Source organism: Saccopteryx bilineata, chromosome 4, assembly GCF_036850765.1.
Source record: "Saccopteryx bilineata isolate mSacBil1 chromosome 4, mSacBil1_pri_phased_curated, whole genome shotgun sequence".
Taxonomy (NCBI): domain Eukaryota; kingdom Metazoa; phylum Chordata; class Mammalia; order Chiroptera; family Emballonuridae; genus Saccopteryx; species Saccopteryx bilineata.
In genome coordinates this window covers 205,956,521-205,962,292 of record NC_089493.1, presented here as the reverse complement: position 1 = coordinate 205,962,292, position 5,772 = coordinate 205,956,521, and the positions used below count along the sequence as shown (strand labels likewise).

Here is a 5,772-nt window from a genome sequence, read left to right as displayed (position 1 = left end):
CCAAGGTCGCTGGCTTGAGCAAGGGATAACTCCGTCTGCTGTAGCCCTCGGTCAAGGCACATATAGAAAATAATCAATAAACAACTAAGGTGCTGCAAAGAAGAATTGATGCTTCTCATCTCTCTTCCTTCTTGTCTGTCCCTGTCACACATACAAAAAAAAGGTTTCTACAAAGAGTCACTAGACTTTCTCCTTTATTCTGAAACTCTCTGTTCAGTTTTTGCCTCAGTAAATCTACTTTACTTAATGAGATTTTATGACATAATAGACACTGTAGTTAAATATAAATAATAAGTCTACCCCTCTTTGGTGCATATTTGTGCTGTATAAACATTACACAGAGAAGGTTCGGACTTAACCTTTGTTCTGCAAATGTTTCAGAATTTTTTCTACTGCCACATTACAAAATAAATGTCAGTGTAAATGAAAGCTTTTCCATAAAACTCAGCAGCTTCACAGATGGCCTTTAATTCATAGTCATAAAAGAATACATTTGTGGTTGAAAATAATTTCAAAAGCTCTTCTTAAGTTCCCACCAGCACATAATGCTACTCTTGATGCTGCTTGAGGTCAGTTAAACAAATTCAGACACTATTCTCCAATAGTATCAGCCAAACTGAGAAAATTACATAAAAACAAGGTTTTATGTAGAATTAATATGATCACTTTTTATCAGAAACCTCAGTAATTGCACACAGCCAAATAGCTGTTTTGCCCCAGGTTGCTTTCTCCGATGTGACTTGATGAATCATCCCATATAGAAAGTGAACAAGGTTGTCCAGAGGCAAACGACAGAGATGTACCTCAAATTCATTTTATGAAAAACACGCCTCAAGGAAACCTGGAACTATTACAGTCATATCTGAAGGTCTCTCACAGAGCAGGACTGCCCTTCTCCACTCGGCCAGCACAGTAGAGTCACCTAGAACTTAAAGAATACCAGTGCCAGAGCTCCCAGCCCCTCATCCCAGGAGTCCAACTTTATTGTTTATTTATTTTTTATTTTTGTATTTTTCCGAAGTTAGAAGCAGGGAGCCAGTCAGACAGACTCCTGCATGCGCCCTATCGGGATCCACCCGGCATGCCCACCAGGGAGCAATGCTCCGCTCATCTGGGCCATTGCTCTGTTGCGGCCGGAGCCATTCTAGCACCTGAGGGGAAGGCCATGGAGCCATCCTCAGCGCCCAGTCCAACTTTGCTCCAATGGAGCCTTGGCTGCCGGAAGGGAAGAGAGAGATAGAGAGGAAGGAGAGGGGGAGGGGTGGAGAAGCAGATGGGCGCTTCTCCTGTGTGCCCTGGCCGGGAATCAAACCCAGGACTTCTACACGCCCGGCTGATGCTCTATTGCTGAGCCAACCCGCCAGGGCTGAGAGTCCAACTTTAGTCTGAAACATCCAAGCCATCAGAATGTTTAAGCTTTCCTATTGATTCTAATGAACAACAAAGGTTTAACAATTATTGTAGTAGAAGCTCAATACACAGTGAGTGAATAAATGAACTCTTTACATATTCAGAAACTAATGTGAATGAACTTGGAATAAGCGAGGCTGCTTGTGCTGCACTAAAATGCCCAAACTAAGAAGGAAAAAAAGAAGGTCTAAGAGAAAGGATTCAAAATTCTGTTAGATTAGAAATAGTTACAGCAACAGGTGATACTGAGACTGAGAACAATCTGATGACACAAGCTGCCTTCACACAACCCAAGGGCACACTCAACGGCAGAGCCAGGGCCATGGACGACAGCTACAGGAAGCTAGATCTGGTATAACACAAGACTTTTCTTTCTTTTTTATTTCAATTACTGATTTTAGAGAACAGAAAGAGAAAGGGAGTGGGGAGGGAGCAGGCAGCATCGACACTTCACTCACTGTGCCACCGCAGGTCTGGCAGTACAAGACTCCCTTAAAAAGCGGTGTTGTATTGGGACATGTTGGGTTGCCTTGAAATTGTGCAACTGGTCACTGCAGGAATTCAGGCCTTGGTTTTCACTTCTAGGCCAGATTGTTTCAGGGGGAAAACCCTGTGCCAGGTGCTATGCTAAGCTCTTTGTTATTTTTTTCAGGCCATCTAATATCCCTTTGCTCTTTTCCCAGTATCAGTCTCCTAATTTTTTTGTTTGTTTTGAAGGCTCTCTCTCAGTTCTGATGGAACTGACTCTGTCTCTAGAGAAATAACACTGACCCTTCCTAAGTGGAAAAGTGTGGTCTCTGTACACATGATTGGTACAAGAATGAGCAAAGAACCCAAGTTGAGCCAATCCAGGCTAATGAGATTAGACTCTGGAATTTCTGCTTACATTTTTGGAGACTCTCTTCCACTAGATTTAAAACTGTGAGAATGTGGTGTGGAAAATATAAACTCAGAGATAGTAAAAGGAAAAGAAGAAAATTTCAAAATGATCTTATTTATAACCTTAGAGAGATTAAAGGAGGTAATGTATCTGTGTAATTAAAGGATATTGCTATAGAAAAAGAATATTTAGGTACCAAGAAAGAGTTCTTGGAAATTAAAAAATATGACACTAAACCCTGGACGGATGGCTCAGCAGTAGAGCATCAGCCCAGCATGTGGAAGTCCTGGGTTCGATTCCCTGTCAGGGCACACAGGAGAAGCAACTATCTGCTTCTCCACCCCTCCCCTTCTCTTTCTCTCTCTCTTTCTCTCTTCCTCTCTCACAGCTTTGGCTTGAATGGTTCGAGCAAGTTGGCCTCAGGCGCTGAGGTTGGCTCCATAGCCTTGCCTCAGGTGCTGAAATATTTCAGTTGCCAAGCAATGGAGCAGCTGCCCCTATATGGGGCTTGCTGGATGGATCCTGGGTGGGCACATGCAGGAGCTTGTCTCTGCCTCACCCTTAATAAAAAAATTAAAATAAATATAAATACAACACTAGTTCTCACAAAAAAATAAAGTAAGTCGATGATCAACGTACAGTAGCTATGCTTAGTGTCCTTAGCAGCACACTCCATTCAGTGGACTGCTTGATAAGCCACCTTGTATTATATGCTGACATGTCTGGATTGTGCTGACAATTGTGTGTATGAAGCACTTTTGATATTTCCCATAAATTTCAGATGTTAAAATTAATTAATTAAATAATGATATTAGTAATGAAAAAAATCACTTTGGAAATTGAAAGATAAAGAAGAAATCTTAGCAAAAGTAGAACACAAAGACACAGATATGAAAACAAATTACATATATGATAAATGCAAGAGTAAGATTACCATGCTAAAAATTGAAGACCCAGAAAAACAGAAGAAAGAAAATAGAAACAAATAAATTATCAAAGAAATAATAAAAGAAAAATTCCTAGAATTGAAGAACAGGAGTGTCCCTAGCACAAAGTCCAACGACTAAAAAGCACAGCAAAAATAAATGTAAAAGACTCACACTGAGGCACATCATTGTCTATAAAGATAAAGTCTTACTATTGTAGGCTTTGAATAAAGTATAAATCAAAATGTAGCATTAAAAAAAGGTCTTGCCCGGATTCTAAAATGCAAATCCAAACAATGCCCTGTTTTCATAAGACATTATTTCAAAAAGGCTTAAAAATTCATAAGAACATTTTTAAAACTTGATATCTTAAGCCTTAAGGAATCCTAGAGTGACCTCTTTTATAAATATGGCAACTGAGATCTTCTGATCTGAACGAGGCTAGAAGACAAAGTAGTTGACTTCAGAAAGGGAACCAGGAAAATAACCTTAAACCTCTATCCAGTGGATCCTGAAAACCTCCCAGAATCTTACATGTGACTAGCTAATTTCTCAAGATGACTTCTTAAAGCTTCAAAATTCACTTAAAAAAGTACACCACAAGGCCCTGGACGGTTGGCTCAGCGGTAGAACGTCGGCCTGGCGTGCGGGGGACCCGGGTTCGATTCCCGGCCAGGGCACATAGGAGAAGCGCCCATTTGCTTCTCCACCCCCCCCTCCTTCCTCTTTGTCTCTCTCTTCCCCTCCCACAGCAGAGGCTCCATTGGAGCAAAGATGGCCCGGGTGCTGGGGATGGCTCCTTGGCCGCTGCCCCAGGCACTAGAGTGGCTCTGGTTGAGGCAGAGTGACGCCCCGGAGGGGCAGAGTGTTGCCCCTAGTGGGCGTGCCAGGTGGATCCCAGCCGGGTGCATGTGGGAGTCTGTCTGTCTCTTCCCGTTTCTAGCTTCAGAAAAATACAAAAAAAAAAACAAAAAAAAACAAAAAAAACAAAAAAGGACAACACAAAATTTTATGAATACTACAACTGTAAAAATATTTCTATAATATGGCCAGTCATAGACATTTAAAAATTAAAATAAGAAACTTTGATAGGATGTTTCCATCAATGCTGTTTTTATTCACTCATAATTTTTCTTTCTTTCTTCTTTCTTCTTTCTTTCTTTCTTTCTTTCTTTCTTTCTTTCTTTCTTTCTTTCTTTCTTTCTTTCTTCTTTTTTAGTGTAAAATCTTTATATTTAGAATTACCTAGCTGAATTCAGTTTAGATAATCCCAATTTTGTTGGCAATATCCAAAGTATCATAGTCAGGAGCCAGTCGAACATATGCCTTCTTCTCTCCATCAGGCCTGATCAGGGTGATACCTCGGCCACGTCACTGTCATAGAGCCTCTTCACAGCCTGTTTGATCTGGTGTTTGTTGGCCTTGACATCCACAATGAACACAAGTGTATTGTTGTCTCCTATCATCTTCATGGCTGACTCCGTCGTCAGAACTTTCGATGGCATGGTGGTCAAGCTTGTTTTTCCTTGGGGCACTCTTCCCAGGGTATTTAGGCTGCCTTCAGAGCCACAGTGTCTTTGGCCGTTGGAAGGTGGATGACGTGCACATCTTTTTTTGTGTGGCTTTGGATGCCTTTCAGCACTGCTTTCTTTTCCTTCAAAGCCTTTGCTTTGGCTTCGGCTTTGGGAGGGGCTGGGACTTCCTTCTTCGCTTTCAGCGCCATCTTCATGAAGAGCTAATTTTTCTTAATGTTGTTATATTAGTTTGCAATTAAAATATTTAGTTCCTTTTTTTCCCCTTAAAATATTAGCCTCAAGTACATAATGATAACTTTAATTCACTTTGTTTACTCTTATGACATGTTTCAAGATAATTTTGTTAAGACCTAAGTGTTCCATTTAATATTAAGATAAGAAAATGTTAAGGGACATATTAAACTCTATAAAGTTTAATAGAATATTACTTAAATGACAGGATATAGTTACAGATCACTAAGAATATGGTACGAAATGTACCCAACTTCACCTCTTCATACTTAGCTGAGAACAGAATGCTTCAGTGAGATATGAGATGAATAAAATATGAAAAATAAATAATTCTGGAAGAACCAAATCTTCTTATATAGAGCTATCAGAGCTGGATAAAGAATTACTGAAATTTAATAAGATCTATATTAACCATAATAAAGTAGAATGTATACTACTTATATGTCATTTAATTACAATCTACCTTTTAGTTTCATTTTGTGTTCTAATTGTGTATGTGCAAATACCCCTCTAGGCATGTACTATATCCTATATATCTTTCAGTCTTCGTTTAAGTTCCTAGACAAGGTCTGGGATTAGATAGTTTATTTGAGATGTGCTCCTAGAAAACACAAACCAGAGAGTAAAGCAAGAAGGAAAGTCTTTAAAAGGTGCATTCTCAAGGCCGCTCTTGGGTAATGGGGGCCTGAGTGAAATGAGAAGTGGTCCAAAGGGAGAGGGCATGAGGCACCACATGCTCTCATACCTAGTATGCCCTATACTCAAAAAGTTCTCAGTTAAAGCTTTCTGA

General features: G+C 40.0%; 1 pseudogene; it reads right to left on the bottom strand.

The window, feature by feature from the left end:
• Positions 1-4,476: 4,476 nt before the first annotated feature.
• On the bottom strand, positions 4,477-4,945 carry LOC136336229 (large ribosomal subunit protein uL23 pseudogene; annotated as a pseudogene).
• Between the last annotated feature and the right edge of the window lie 827 nt (positions 4,946-5,772).